The sequence below is a fragment of the Balaenoptera acutorostrata genome, chromosome 6, assembly GCF_949987535.1.
Source record: "Balaenoptera acutorostrata chromosome 6, mBalAcu1.1, whole genome shotgun sequence".
NCBI lineage: Eukaryota > Metazoa > Chordata > Mammalia > Artiodactyla > Balaenopteridae > Balaenoptera > Balaenoptera acutorostrata.
The window spans coordinates 13,693,376-13,709,863 of NC_080069.1; the positions used below are offsets into that span (position 1 = coordinate 13,693,376).

The 16,488-nt window shown below is 43.9% G+C and overlaps 1 pseudogene; it reads right to left on the reverse strand.

Annotated features, from left to right (window-relative positions):
- Positions 1–985: 985 nt before the first annotated feature.
- On the reverse strand, positions 986–3,039 carry LOC103008606 (mediator of RNA polymerase II transcription subunit 25-like; annotated as a pseudogene).
- Positions 3,040–16,488: the final 13,449 nt, after the last annotated feature.

Sequence of the window (16,488 nt, forward strand, 5' to 3'; positions counted from 1 at the left end):
ATATACATAAACAGATGTTTTCATTTTTACTCACTACACTCTCTTTCTTTAGGACTTAGACATTTTAATGTACTCCTTCCCTTTGATGATAAGGTTTCATCACAGACCCAAACTTACACACCTCTCTTTTTTTCCCTATGATGAGTGTATCCTAAGAGACTCCTTGGACTCTGACATGACCCACTTCTGCCAGGGACCTTGCATCCTCCAGTCCGAATTCTATGATTGTCTCAGTTCAGGCTTGAGCTGGACCTTGATGACATATTCATTCACGCTTTCAGTATTTGCTAGCACCTTCTCAAATATCCAGGAATAATATGAATTAAATAAGAAATGAATAGCCCTATAAGAGGAAGATTATGAAACTTTTCAGAAGGAAATATTACAGTAATTAAAACTATGTGACACTAGTGAAGGCTAATGGAATAAAATATGAGACCTAGAAAAAGACCAACTATATACGAGAACTTGGTTTATGATAAGATGACATTTCAAATCAGATGAGGAAATATAGAGTATTCAAAAACGGTAGTATTGGGATACAGGCTGAGCCACTTCAACAAAAGCACCAGAAATACAGTTGCTACTCCATGTGTGGTCCGCACACTGTGGTCCATGACGAGGTAGGTTCTGAAACTGTGTAAGCATTTAGAAACTTTCATAGAAATTTGACCTTGCTGTCACCTGCAAGTGCATGATGGTCTCACTCAGCAGAGTGTATTGCAGGATGGATGCTGAGAACACAGGTGTGGTGAAGGTCATGTGACATCTTCGGCGTCCTAGTCACGGGCAGTAGGACCCTATTACAGCATGTGGTATTTTAATTGCAGTTTGAGAAAATGTAATGATTTAAAAACTTTTCAAAACATTAGTAATTATTGATAGTTATAATACTATTTAAATAATTCTTAATTATTTTATTTCCTAACCAAGGCTGTTTGTGTGTATGTGTGTGTTAAAAGGAACTTTATTGGGTGTCGGGGGTTCAGATGAGGTCCCTGAGGATGTCATCCTCCCTGACGCTGGGCTGCCGGCCTGGCTGGGGGGCCGGGCCCCAGGCCACCCTGCTGAGCAGCCTCTGACCTGGCAGTGGAGCCCTGGGGGGAAGCTGCGCAGGCCAGGACTGGAGGGGAGGCACGTGCAGGCCCAGGGGCCCCTGGTGCGGTGGGGACAGCAGTGCAGGGGCCCCTGGTGGCTGGAGGTGGTGGACAGAGGCCTGAGGTGGGGGGACCCCAGTCTAGGGCGGTGGCGGGTTGAAGGGGAGGCCCCCGCAGTTGGGGGTTGGCCCCAGGGTTCTGGGGCCGATGGATGGGTGCGGGAGGGGGCGGGCGGGGGGCTGCTCCAGGAGGGCCTTGTGGGGCGCCTGGGGGGGGGCCTGGGCAGCACCCCGGGGCTGGGGCTGCCCTGTGGCTGCAGAGGCTCCCACGGTCCCCTGAGGCTGGGGCTGCGGCGGCCGGAACTGCTGCTGCAGCGTCTGCTGCTGGAGTGGCTTGTGGTTGGTGAGGACCTGCCGGACGCCGTTGACAAAGTCTCTCTGGTCTCAGGGGATGAGGCCTATGAAGACCTTCCTGAATGAGTGCGGGAACGTGAGCACACGCACCTCGCAGGGGGCCGGGCGGGGACGTGCACGCGGCCAGCGAAGCCGCTGCCCAGGATGCGGTAGAGACCTCTGAGGGAGTCCAGGTCCTTGTCGGTGAAGTGGGAATGGACCATCCCTGAGCTCCAGAGCCAAGGGCGCAGCGTGGCCAGCAGCTGCTGGGCTGTGAGCTGCGCGATCAGCGCTGTCCTGTGTTCGGGTTCTCGCCGTGGCTCAGGCAGACCCGAGAAGGCAGTGACCGAGTCAGCTTGGTGCTGGCACCGCAGAGGCCGGTTTGGGCTTCTGCTGCCACTCGAGGACCCCGCTCCAGGCCAGGAGTTTGTTGGAGACTGACCGCTGCCCGCCAAGGGCCGGGGCCCCGAGCTGGGCCGGAGAAGAGTGCCGGCCCTGAGCAGTGCCCCGGGCTGTGCAGGGGGGTGGCCAGGACTGGGCCAGGGGCCACAGGGGAGACCAGGCTGGGCTGGGAAGGGGGAGGTGGCTTGGGGGCACTGGGGGGCCCGGGCCTGGCTGCAGGGGGGTACCCACTCCTGGAGCGGCTTGCTGAAGAGGGTTGATGGGCGCAGCGAGGGCCCAGCCCAGCCTTCTTCTGGTTCTTGGTGGCCTGCACTGCGCTCTGGGCAGCCACCTGAGCTCTGGTACTGGGTGGGGGTGGGGGGGGGACAGGGGGCAGAGGCTGCTGGGGGGCTGCCGAGAGCGGGGCGCCCGAGGGTGGATCTAGAGGCAGGGGCACGGGCTGCTTTGGCTGGAGGGGGCCTGGGGCCGAGCCACCCCCGACGGGCAGCACAAGCCCCCGCACCAGCACCATGTGCCTCGGGTCCTGACTCACGTCCGTTGGTGGCTGCAGTGGCTCCAGCCTGGCGGGAGGAGCCGCCGTCTCGACCAGAAGCTGCAGGTCAGGCAGCTTCCAGGGCAACACGGTGGAGAAGGTTCCTCAGTCCCCAGCCTTCTGCACGAGGGTCTCCGTTGTGCACCCAGAGTATGCGGTGCTCTCGACAGCACGCAGCAGGTAGCGGGGTGAGTTACAGATAAGGAGGCAGAGTCGGTGTGTCTGGCCAATCTGCTCCGGCATCTTCTTGAAGTCACCGAACAGCTGCAGGGCCCTGCTGAGGCCTTCAGCCATGAGGCTGCAACTCTCGCCCGGCGCCCCCCGTCATGAACTTCATGCCGTCGAGCCAGATGACAAGCCCATAGGCGCTGCTGGTGGGTGCGTGATATTGTATGTAGGACTCGGGAGCGCAGTCCACTGTGTTGAACTCCACGAGGCTGTACTGCGTCCCCCCATAGTCTCGCCCGAAGTCCGTCTCGGCAGCAGGACCACCATTCAAATACTTGATGGCCAGGAGCAGGTAGTGCTTGCGGAGCCCCTCGAAGTAGGGCCCCAGGTTGGCTGTGCCCCCAATCACAAACACCACGTCAGCTACGAGGCCCCCGGTCCAGCCGCCAAGCCCGTTTTAAATTCATAGTTTAACATTATTAGCCCAATGAAATACATTTTTATTACTTATTTTCTATCTTTCAAAAAATAATAATTTCAGACCTATAGAAAGTTATGAGTAGTGCAAAGCATTCCTGTGTACTTTTCATGCAGCTTTCCCAGTGGTTAACATTCTGTCACATTTGTACTATCATTTTCTTTTTCTCTTTATGTACATGCATGGCAGATAATACCTTCCAAAAATGGACAATCTGTCAATGTTCCATATGCTCTTTTAGAACCTGGCCACCCCCCATCAGGAAGTGTGGTCTACATCCCCTCTTCCTGAACCTGAATGGGTGTGTGTCTGCAGCAACCGAGAGAGTATGGCGCAAGTGAGGTTAGGTGACTTCTCAGATTGGGTCATAAAAAGGATACACCTTCTGCCTGGTTATCTGTCTTGAGACACCCTAAGAACCCAGCTGTCATTACGTGAGGAAGCCCAGGCTATGTGGTTAGGCCACATATAGGTTTTCTAACCAGAAGCGCCAGCATCAGCTTAGCCAACAAGCAGCAACAACCGCCAGACAATACAGTGATGATTTAGCCCCCAGGCTCCACGTCTTCCAGCTGAGGTCCCAGACATCACCAAGCAGAGACAAGCCTCCCACGCTGTGTGCTGAATCCCTGACCCATAGAATCCATGAGCATAATAACTGGTTGTCCTATGCCACTAAATTTTGGGGTAATTAGCTACTCAGCATAATAACCAGAACAATAATAATCTTTTTTTTTCTGAGTCATTCATTAGAGAATAAATTACAGACATGATACTGTTACCTCTTAATGTTTCCTAAAAGCAAGGGCAGTCTCCTGCATAACCACAGGGCAGTCATCAATCAGGAAATTAACACCCACAGATCCCATTCAAATGTCACTGATTGTCCCAACGATGTCACATACAGGAGACTTCTCTGGTGGCCCAGTGGTTAAGAATCCACCTTCCAATGCAGGGGACGTGGGTTTGATTCCTGGTTGCGGAGCTAAGATCCCACTTGCCGTGGGGCAACTAAGCCCGCGTGGGGCAACTAAGACCCGATGTAGCTAAATAAATAGATTAAAAAAAAAACCAAAAATGACGTCCTGTACAGGTTCAGGATCTAATCCAAAATCACATGTTGCTTTTACTTGTGTTATGTTTTTAGTCTCTTTCAATCTGGAACCATTCCTCAGTCTTCCTTTGGCTTTTCTGGTCTTGACAATTTTGAAAAGTAGAGGCAACTTACTTTGTAAATAGCCCTTAGTTTTGGTTTGTCTGTTGTTTCCTCATGATTACATTCAGATTATATAATATTTTCAGGAATATCACAGAAGTGATTCTGTGTTCTTCTTTGTGCTTTATAAGTAGGAAGCACACAACTTTAATATTTTTCACTTGGTTAAAATCATGTCTTCCTTATTTCTTTATTGTAGCGTTAATAAATATTTTGTACTTAGTATTTTATATACATTTCCTGTTCTTCATCAAAATTTCTCCCACTAGTTTTAGTATCTGTTAGCAATTCTTAGCTTTAATCAGTTATTACTATACTGCTTGCTAAATGTAGATTTTCTAATTCCATTATTCCTTCTACATTTATTAGTTGACATTCTCTTGTAAGGTGTTTTCCTTTCTTATATATGTATGTATGTATGTCTTATGTATGTCTCATGATTCCTGTTTTACTTAATGCATTATTGTCTGTTACTGAATCATTTTTTATTTTAATGTGCAGATTGTCCCAGATTGGGTCAATGAGATATGTTTCCTTCATTCTTTCTCACCAGCAGTCTGCCAGAGTTCTAGTTGCCACGTATCAGTGGTATTGTTGATCTTTTTAATTTGTAGCCATTCTAATGTGTATATGGCTCTATTTCACTGTGGTTTTAGTTTGCATTTCTCTGATGACGATGATGTTGAGCATATTTTCATGTGTTTATCATCCATTTGCATATCTGCTCAAGTCTTTTTTTAAATGGGGTTATTTGCCTTTTTATTATTGAGTTGTAAGAGTTCTTTCTAGGGCTTCCCTGGTGGCGCAGTGGTTGAGAATCTGCCTGGGGGACACGGGTTCGAGCCCTGGTCTGGGAAGATCCCACATGCCGCGGAACAACTAGGCCCGTGAGCCACAATTGCTGAGCCTGCGCGTCTGGAGCCTGTGCTCCGCAACAAGAGAGGCCACGACAGTGAGAGGCCCACGCATCGTGATGAAGAGTGGCCCCCGCTTGCCACAACTAGAGAAAGCCCTCGCACAGAAACGAAGACCCAACACAGCCAAAAATAAATAAATAAATAAATAAATTTATTAAAAAAAAAAAGTTCATTCTATATTCTGATACAAATCCTTTGTCAGCTATGTATTGTAAATGTTTTCTCCCATTCCTCAGCTTGACTTTCCACTGTCTTCATGATGTCTATCGTAAAGAAAGACATTTTTTTATGGTTTATGTTTTTTGTGTCCTAAAACAACATTGCCTACCTCAAGGTTTTAAAGATTGTCTACTTATGTTCTCTTCTAAAAGCTTTGCAATTTTTGTTTTTTCATTTAGATTTATGATACACTTCTAATTTTTGTGATGTGTGAGGTAAGGATTAATGTTCAGTTTTTTAAAATTCAGATATCTGATCATTCCATCACTATCTGTAGAGAAGACTTTCCCTTCTCTGTTGAATTACCTTAGTATGTTTGTGGAAAATAAACTTACCATAGATAAATGGTTCTACTTCTGGAATCACTTTCCTTTTCCAGTCATCTTTACGTGGATTCTTTTACCAAAACCATGTTGTCTTAATTATTGTAGCTTTATAGTAAATCATGAAATCAGATAGTTTTCTCCAACTTCACTCTTTTTAAAAATGACTTTTGCTGTTCTAGGTCTATAGGAATTTCCATTACAAATTTAACAATTAGCTTGTCAATTTCACCCAAAGTGCCTGCAGGAATTTTGATCAGAATTGCATTGAGGGCTTCCCTGGTGGTGCAGTGGTTGAGAATCTGCCTGCCAATGCAGGGGACACGGGTTCGAGCCCTGGTCCGGGAAGATCCCACATGCCACGGAGCAACTGGGCCCGTGAGCCACAACTACTGAGCCTGCGCGTCTGGAGCCTGTGCTCCGCAACAAGAGAGGCCACGACAGTGAGAGGCCTGCGCACCGCGATGAAGAGTGGCCCCCGCTCGCCGCAACTAGGGAAAGCCCTCGCACAGAAACGAAGACCCAACACAGCCATAAATAAATAAATAAATAAATAAATTTATTTAAAAACAAAAAAAACAAAAAAAAAAAAGAATTGCATTGAATCTATAAATCAACATGGGGAGAATTAATAATATTGAGTTTTCCAATCCAAAAACATATGATATTGCACCATTTATTTAGGTCTTCTTTAATTTCTTAGAGCAATATTCTATTCTTTTCAGTGAAGAAATGTTGCATGTCTTTTGTTATGTTTAATGTGCCTAGTTTTATAACATGTCTGTGTTGTTTATTATTACATTTTTTGAAATATAATTTTGTTATCAATATTATGGAGTCAAATAGTGAAACAGTTGGAAATTGTCTCCGTTTTTTATTCATTTCATGTTTTCTAAAGATTGAATTTTATAGTATATTTCAAAAGTATTCTTCCATGAGAGATTGTCCTCCACCACAGATAGAGAAGCACTTGTCTACAGATACAGAGTCTAGGTCTGGTCAGTGTCTGAAGTTCTTACCATCTTCCAAACATTCTTGGGAAGGGGGCAAGAATAGCCAGGGAAGTACATACCTAACTCTTCTGAAGAATTATCTGGAAGTGGCACATATCAATCCTGCTCACATCTCATGGCCCCCCTTTGCTGCAAGGGAGGCTGAGAAGTGTAGCTTCCGGTGGCTGACATGAGTCCAGTAATGGCTGTCATTATGGAAGAAGGGAGGCATGGATGTAAATAAAAACAAAAATAAACAAATGGGACCTAATTAAACTTAAAAGCTTTTGCACAGCAAAGGAAACCATAAACAAAACGAAAAAACAACCTACAGAATGGGAGAAAATATTTGCAAACGAAGTGACTGACAAGGGATTAATCTCCAAAATAGATAAACAGCTCATGCAGCTCAATAACAAAAAAACGAACAACCCAATCCAAAAATGGGCAGAAGATCTAAATAGACATTTCTCCAAAGAAGATATACAGATGGCCTACAGACACATGAAAGAATGCTCAACATCATTAATCATTAGAGAAATGCAAATCAAAACTACAATGAGATATCATCTCACACCGGTCAGAATGGCCATCATCAAAAAATCTAGAAACAATAAATGCTGGAGAGGGTGTGGAGGAAAGGGAACCGTCTTGCACTGTTGGTGGGAATGTAAATTGATACAGCCACTATGGAAAACAGTATGGAGGTTCCTTAAAAAACTACAAATAGAACTACCATACGACCCAGCAATCCCACTACTGGGCATATACCCTGAGAAAACCATAGGTCAAAAAGAGTCATGTACCAAAATGTTCATTGCAGCTCTATTTACAATAGCCAGGACATGGAAGCAACCTAAGTGTCCATCGACAGATGAATGGATAAAGAAGATGTGGCACATATATACAATGGAATATTACTCAGCCATAAAAAGAAATGAAATGGAGGTATTTGTAATGAGGTGGATGGAGTTAGAGTCTGTCATACAGAGTGAAGTAAGTCAGAAAGAGAAAAACAAATACAGTATGCTAACACATATATACGGAATCTAAGGGAAAAAAAAAAAAAAAGGCCATGAAGAACCTAGTGGCAAGACGGGAATAAAGACACAGACCTACTAGAGAATGGACTTGAGGATATGGGGAGGGGGTGGGGTGAGATGTGACAGGGTAAGAGAGTGTCATGGACATATATACACTACCAAATGTAAAATAGGTAACTAGTGGGAAGCAGCCGCATAGCACAGGGAGATCAGCTCGGTGCTTTGTGACCACCTAGAGGGGTGGGATGGGGAGGGTGGGAGGGAGGGAGATGCAAGAGGGAAGAGAAATGGGAACATATTGTATATGTATAACTGATTCACTTTGTTATAAAGCAGAAGCTAACACACTATTGTAAGGCAATTATACTTCAATAAAGATGTTTGAAAAAAAAAAAAAATGGGCAGAAGATCTAAATAGACATTTCTCCAAAGAAGACACACAGATGGTCAATAGGCACATGAAAAGATGCACAACATCACTAATTATTAGAGAAATGAAAATCAAAACTATAATGAGCTATCACTTCACACCAGTCAGAATGGCCATGATCAAAAAATCTACAAACAATAAATGCTGGAGAGGGTGTGGAGAAAAGGGAACCCTCTTGCACTGTTGATGGGAATGTAAGTTGGTACAGCCACTATGGAAAACATCATGGAGGTTCCTTAGAAAACTAAAAATAGGATTACCATATGATCTAGCAGTCCCAGTCCTGGGCATATATCTGGAGAAAACCATAATTCAAGAAGATACATGCACCCCAATATTCATTGCAGCACTATTTACAATAGCCAGGATATGGAAATAACCTAAATGTCCATTGACAGAGGAATGGATAAAGAAGATATGGTATATATATATATATATATATATATATATATATATATATATACATACACACACACACACACACACACACACACACACAATGGAATATTACTCAGCCATAAAAAGAACAAAATAATGCCATTTGCAGCAACATGGATGGACCTAGAGATTGTCATACTGAGTGAAGTAAGTCAGACAAAGACAAATATAATATGATATCACTTATATGTGGAACCTAAAAAAAATGGTACACATGAACTTGTTTACAAAGCAGAAATAGAGTCACAGATGTAGAAAATAAACTTATGTAGAAGGGGAGGGCAGGGATAAATTGGGAGTTTGGGGTGGACATATACACACTACTATATATAAAACAGATAACTAATAAGGACCTACTGTATAGCACAGGGAACTCTACTCAATACTTTGTAATGACCTATATGAGAACAGAATCTGAAAAAGAGTGGATATATGTCTATGTATAACTGATTCACTTTGCTATACTCCTGAAACTAACACAACATTATATATCAACTATACTCCAACAAAAATTAAAATAAGAAGTGGGGCATGGATATGGCTATGGTTAGCTCTCTGTCACTGTTGATCCTTCTGGATCCCTAAATGTTAATTCTCCCCTCTCTTCCAATGCAGACAATGTACTCACACCTCCTCCAGTGAGACGCCTCCTCCAGTTTAATAGCTAGGATATCAAGTTGTTATGCATCCTCTTCCATCAAATTTAGGTATAGCTTCTCATGACCTGACGACCGACTGTGGAGCAGAGTACCACGCACCAGTTACCAATCCCAGGGGAGGACTCCAGCTGCAGGGAGCATAGCAAAGATCACCACTGTGCCAACCAGCAGGAATAGAAGCCCAAACTTCTTCCCATTGCATCTTGTATCAAAGTGGCCAAGGAAGACCGCACTGGATGAAATAAAGCTTTACTTACACAGAAAGGAGACAGAGTAAGATTAGCTTCAGTTGTGTGCCTCAGGGTCCCCTGGCCAGTGGCTCGCTCCTGGCAGTGACACAGGGCAATTGGCCTATATGCACTCGTTTGGTGCTGCAGTTGAAGGAATCTTGTCCCTTCCCTGCAGAGGACAGACATAGCTGTGGGGTTGGCCAGCTGCCATTTGACACAGACGCTTTAAGCAGAGACAAAAGAGTACTCATTGAGTACAAAACAAGGAAAGATATTCCCACACAGGGCGATAAGCCCGGCACAGGCTGTGTGGGCCCTTTATCTCTTGGTAGGAAGTGTTTCAGGCCCAAGGCCCATTCTGATGCAGCAGAGTTGGGGCCTAAAGACTGCGTGCATGAGACAGCCTTTCCCAAAACGTACAAAACAAAACCCACATTATCTGTGTTCCCTCCCAGAGATGCAGTACGAAATGGTAGACTAGGACAAGGACAACTGCTATAAAAATCCTTATTTGGAAAAGAAAAAAAATTGGAAACCCGGCACCCGGTGGTCCATAGCGTTGATCAATTTCTGCAGGACAAGATGTGAAGGCTCCCTGCCCTGGCAGTGGAGTAACGTTTAGGCCAGACTCTGGTTCTACTCTCTGAGAATAGCTCTCTTGTCCGCTGTTCTCTCTGAACCCTAGTTTTGTAATGAAATTGACGCTGGAGAGTCTGGCCACTTAAAGTCTGCATCACGTTTACAACCTGCTTCCTGCGGGTGACGGACACACTCAACTCCTCCTCGAGGGAGGCAGCCCGACGTCTAAACAAGTCATTGCATCTGTGCCAAAACCCAGGACCTGGCCTCAACGCACAGTCTTTTCCATGGTGTGCTGGGGGTGTAATCATCAAGGCCAGGAGGTAGCGCTCACTATCTCTCTCCAGTCTTATTGGCTAGAACTTTTCGTGTGTACACACCTGGTTGCAAGAGAACAGGAAATGGAGACTTCAGCTGGACATATATATATATATATATATATATATATATATATATATATATCTGGGTATATCCATATCCTCAGCTAGAACTCAGAAGTACTGTTTGGAAAGATGTATTTATTTATTTATTTTTAAAAGAAGCCATCCATGCTTGACTTTTTTTTAAAAATTATTATTTATTTATTTATTTATTTTGGCTGTGTTGGGTCTTCGTTTCTGTGTGAGGGCTTTCTCTAGTTGCGGCAAGTGGGGGCCACTCTTCATCGCGGTGCGCGGGCCTCTCACTATCGCGGCCTCTCTTGTTGCGGAGCACAGGCTCCAGACGCGCAGGCTCAGTAGTTGTGGCTCACGGGCCCAGCTGCTCCGCGGCATGTGGGATCTTCCCAGACCAGGGCTCGAACCCATGTCCCCTGCATCGGCAGGCAGATTCTCAACCACTGAGCCACCAGGGAAGCCCCTGGAAAGATGTATTGAACAGATGAAGGACGCTCGTTAACAACTAGTCCGTCTCGGCCACACTCAGGCATGAAGTCTCCCTCATACACCACTCACAAACATGGAACTGAACACGTCTCCATGACTAATACACACACACATAAACGCATGCACACTTACACAAAGCTTTTGTCGGTGGTAATAGACTGCTTGCTTTCGGAAGATGGGTGGCGTTTATGTAACAAAAATAAAATGATAACAGTAGACCTTCTGGATCTCTAAAGACCCTCAGCCATTTCATTGCATTTCTCAACCTCGCTTCTGCTTTTCTCGTTACTTGGCTCTGTCTGCACTTCAGCATTTCTGTTCATTCCTATTCCCAAGTGGTTTAGCATTTCTTGTGCCCCCTTGACTATTATTAATGCCCTGACAGTCTCACTTTCCACCCAAGTGATATTATTAAAGAATTTTGCTAAAGGAAGACAGGTCTCCTTTAAAAGGAATTCAAGGGATGTACTAGGACTGTATGTAGAACATGAGAAATACAATGAACTCTGCTGTATGTTGTATAGGAAAGGTATAAAGAGAGCAAATCTTAAGAGTTCTCATCACAAGAAAAAAATATTTTTTCTATTTCTTTAATTTTGTATCTATATGATATGATGGATGTCCACTAAATTTATTGCCATAATCATTTCATGATGTATGTAAGTCAAATTGTTATACTGTACACCTTAAACTTCTACGGTGCTGTATGTCAATTACATCACAATAAAACTGGAAGAAAAAAGATAAGTTAAAACATGACAACTGAAAAAAATGAATTCAAGGGCTACTAAAATTATGATTTTCTTTCATCCTGCTCAGAGTTTGTGTATTGCACAGAAGAGACTGAAAGGGACTAGAAAGGGACTATATTATTATAATAATCTTATAAGGTAGGTCTTATTTTTATTATTTCCATTTTCTAGATAAGGAAACTAAAGCACAGAGAGGGTAAGTTACTTGTGCAAAGCTCACACAGCTAATGATAATAATAATAACAAACAGAGTGCTTACTGTAATCACGGTCCTGAGTGTTTTATACATAACAATACCATTTAATTCCCATCTGTTTGATAAATGATGACATGTTCCCCATTTACAGATGAATAAACTGAGGCCTGGAACAGTTTAGTAAGTTGCTCAAGGTTACACAGCTAGTAAGTAAGTGGCAAGGCTGGGATTTGAATCTGGGTCTAGGTCCATGCTTGTAAAATTTGCATTCTTTTATTTCTTTTTAAAAAATTTTCTTCTTTTTTTTTTGTTTTTTTTGTTTAAGAAAAGTTTTTTTTGTTTTGAAACTTTACATTTTTAAACATTAATGTTTGGGCTTCCCTGGTGGCGTAGTGGTTAAGAATCTGCCTGCCAATGCAAGGGACACGGGTTCGAGCCCTGGTCTGGGAAGATCCCACATGCTGCGGAGCAGCTAAGCCCGTGAGCCACAACTACTGAGCTTGTGTGTCTGGAGCCTGTGCTCCGCAACAAGAGAGGCCGCGACAGTGAGAGGTCCGCACACGGCGATGAAGAGTGGCCCCCGCTTGCCGCAACTGGAGAAAGCCCTTGCACAGAAACGAAGACCCAACACAGCCAAAAATAAATAAATAAATTTATAAAAAAAACGAAAACAAAAAACCCCATTAATGTTCACAGCCCAAGCTTACATGGTAAACTTAATGAGTTGAGCCTCTCAATCAAAGGGGTCCTGGCAGAGATTACCTTTGAGAGTACCAATATCAGTGATAAGGCCTGGTGAAGGTTCTCTGACTGTGGGGTCATGATGGGTGTTAGGTCGGTGGATTTGAGTTCCACTATGGAATCTAGTTGGGTGCATCCATTCACAGCAGGGCGGAAAGACTCCTAGGAGGTCAGGGTTTGAATTACAACAACCTGAAAGCTAAGTGAGGTCCCTGCCTGGAAAGTAAACATCGGAATGCTTATTCAAAAAGCAAAGCCTGGTTTTGCTGGGCTCTCTCGAGAGATGCCATCGTTATTGAAGGCCTTATACCATCTGGCTCCCTGTGCGCAGCAAAGCCTAATGATGCTGACAGGTCACCTAAGTTCGCACTAATGGGCTCGTGTTTTATTTATTCAGGTGCTGATTTGACATTTCCCAGCCCCGATGAATCTATGGATTTGGAAGTAACTGGGTCCTCTCTTTCTATACCGTGATGTTATCTCCCAAAATGAAGGAAATGAGAAACAGGAAAGGCCTAGATTCCCTGCAGATAGCTCTCACAGTTTACGGTAAGAAATCAAATGGTACGAAAAGCATTAGCCAAAACTTAAAACACAAATCATTGGTGTTTAATATGATATATTGCAAAGAAATTTCTGGCACTGAAAGTCTGTCTTTAAGCAACACTTCCACACAGCGCCAACTAAACAATGTAATAGCATCTGGACTCCTTCTAAATCAAGTATGAAATAATGTATTTCTCCCATGACACAGATGACTCTAAAAGGCAACATTTCCTAAAATAAAAAATGAAGGGTAAATTAAGCAGTGTCTAAGGGAGCCTTTCTTGTGATTTTTTTCATTTTAGTTTTTAAAGTATCTTTTAAAAAATATCTACTTAAGTAAAATATACATATAGAAGAGTGAAGAAATCATGGATGTTTATTTTGACACATTTTTACACAAACCCAAATAACCACCACTTAGACCCATAACGAGAATGTCACCATGTCCTCAAAACTTTCATGCCCTCTTTAAACCCTCCTCTCCAAAATTAATAACTATCCTGACTTCTTTTTAAAATTTTTATTTTAAAATACAGCACAGATACATAAACCATATCAAACAATTGTCCATAATACAGAATTATTATAAGGCAAATTCTTGTAACTACCATCCAAATCAAGGGATAAACCGTGACCAACCGCCCAGAACCCACCACATGCCCCATCCTTCCGGAGGGAAGACAGAGGCTTACCTGTATCCAGGTAACATAAAAATCATTTCCATGCTTTGCTTTACAGTTTTGCCACCCAATTGTGTATCCCTAAACAATAAAGCTTAGTGTTGCCTGTTTCTAAAAAATGTCACTTAAGCCACTTTTAATGGAAAGATTTCCCTTCTATCATTATAACTACTTGTGCATTGTATCTGTTGAAGAAACTGGGCCTTGGTCTACATAGAGTTTCCTATTATGAAGTAATCTGACGCAAAATTTCAAACCTGAATACGATCAAGCCTGTAGTTCCCAGTGCCAGTTTATAAGAAATGCAAAGGACAGAGGGATTTGTAAAAATACTCATGGAGATGCACTCAGGAAAAATATCCAGTATAACTTCTATAAGAAAGTAATGAGAAACACTTAATTCTTTTTGTTTTGCTTTGTTTTGTTTTTTAGAAAAACCAGTGTTAAAAATACGGAATTGACACCCTACCATCCTTCAAAGGTAGCCAAATTCTTAAAGAATCATTATGAACTCATGTATTTAAACTGCAGTTTAGATTAGGGTGAAAATAATTATGTTAGAATTCAGAAAACAGGCTGACAAATTGAAGAATATATAAAATGTTTTTCAAGGTGTTTCCTAAATTAGTGTATTTTTTTCAGAGAGATAAACTTTCTTATTTATGGATCATTAAAAATATTTTAGTCTTTTTATCCTGATGATCATCGCGTCCACCTTCTTCAAGTTGCTCCTGTGTCCTTTTTTTTTTTTAATATTTATTTATTTATTTGGCTGCGTTGGGTCTCATTTGCAGCACGCGGGATCTTTCGTTGTGGTGCATGGGCTTCTCTCTAGTTGTGGCCTGTGGGTTTTTCTCTCTCTAGTTGAGGTTCATGGGCTCCCGGGCACGTAGGTTCTGTAGTTTGTGGCTCGCGGGCTCTCTTGTTGAGCTGCGCGAGCTCAGTGGTTGGGGTGCGCGGGCTTAGTGGTCCCGCGGCATATGGGGTCTTAGTTCCCCGACCAGGGATCGAACCCGCGTCCCCTGCATTGGCAGGTGGATTCTTTACCACTGGACCACCAGGGAAGTCCCCTCTCCAGTGTCCTTTTAATAACACTCCAGTAGTCTTTGATACATTACCTGCTATGACAAGATGCACTAGGCTTCTTTTGTATATTTCTTTCCCAAGTCCTAGAATTAGCTATTTCTTCAAGAAGCTTTGATTTCTTTTAAGTAGAAAGTGATATTTCATGACCACCCCCTGGGGGCAGGAGTGCTCATTGCTAGTGGGTAGGTCACTCTTATTATGCTTTGTCAGTGGACAGAACTGGGAGAAGTACATTAAAAAACCCTCATGAGGCCAGATTAATACTTCAATTCAAATTCAGGACTACAAGGTTTTTAATTTAACCTCTTCTGTCTTAAATCTGAAATCTTTTCTTCCATACTGAGAATAATTTTCAAGGATATGGAGGATGACAGAATTAGACTACCACATGAGTATTTACTTACTTTATCCCATCTTACACACGTAATAGTCCCAGGATAGAATAGCAATACTACCTGCACCAATATGATTAAAATTATTTTTGTGCATCTGTTCTCTCTGTTTTCCTCCTATTTAAAATATAGGGAGATTAACCAAGATGGCGGAGTAGAAGGACGTGCTCTCACTCCCTCTTGCGAGAGCACCAGAATCACAACTGGCTGCTGGACAATCATTGACAGGAAGACCCTGGACTTCACCAAGGAGGACACCCCACGTCCAAGGACAGAGGAGAAGCCACAGTGAGACGGTAGGAGGGGCGCAATCAGAGTAAAATCAAATCCCATAACTGCTGGGTGGGTGACTCACAGACTGGCGAACACTTATACCACAGAAGTCCACCCACTGGAGTGAAGGTTCTGAGCACCTCAGGCTTCCCAACCTGGGGGTCCGGCAAAGGGAGGAGGAATTCCTAGAGAATCAGACTTTGAAGTCTAGTGGGAATTGATTGCAGGACTGTGACAGGACTGGGGGAAACAGAGACCCCACTCTTGGAGGGCACACACAAAGTAATGTGTGCATCGGGACCCAGGGGAAGGAGCAGTGACCCTGGGGGAGACTGAACCAGACGTACCTGCTGGTGTTGGGGGGTCTCCTGCAGAGGCGAGTGGTGGCTCTGTTTCACCGTGGGGATAAGGACACTGGCAGCAGAGGTCCTGGGAAGTTCTCCTTGGCGTGAGCCCTCCCAGAGTCTGCCATTAACCCCACCAAAGAGCACGGGTAGGCTCCAGTGTTGGGTTGCCTCAGGCAAAACAACCAACAGGGAGGGAACCCAGCCCCACCCATCAACAGTCAAGTGGATTAAGGTTTTACTGAGCTCTGACCGCCACAGCAACAGTCAGCTCTACCCACCACCAGAGCCTCCCATCAAGCCTCTTAGATAGCCTCAACCACCAGAGGGCAGACAACAGAAGCAAGAAAAACTACAATCCTGCAGCCTGTGGACCAAAAACCACAGTTACAGAAAGACAGAGAAGATGAAAAGGCAGAGGGCTATGTACCAGATGAAGGAACAAGAAAAAACCCCAGAAAAACAACTAAATGAAGTGG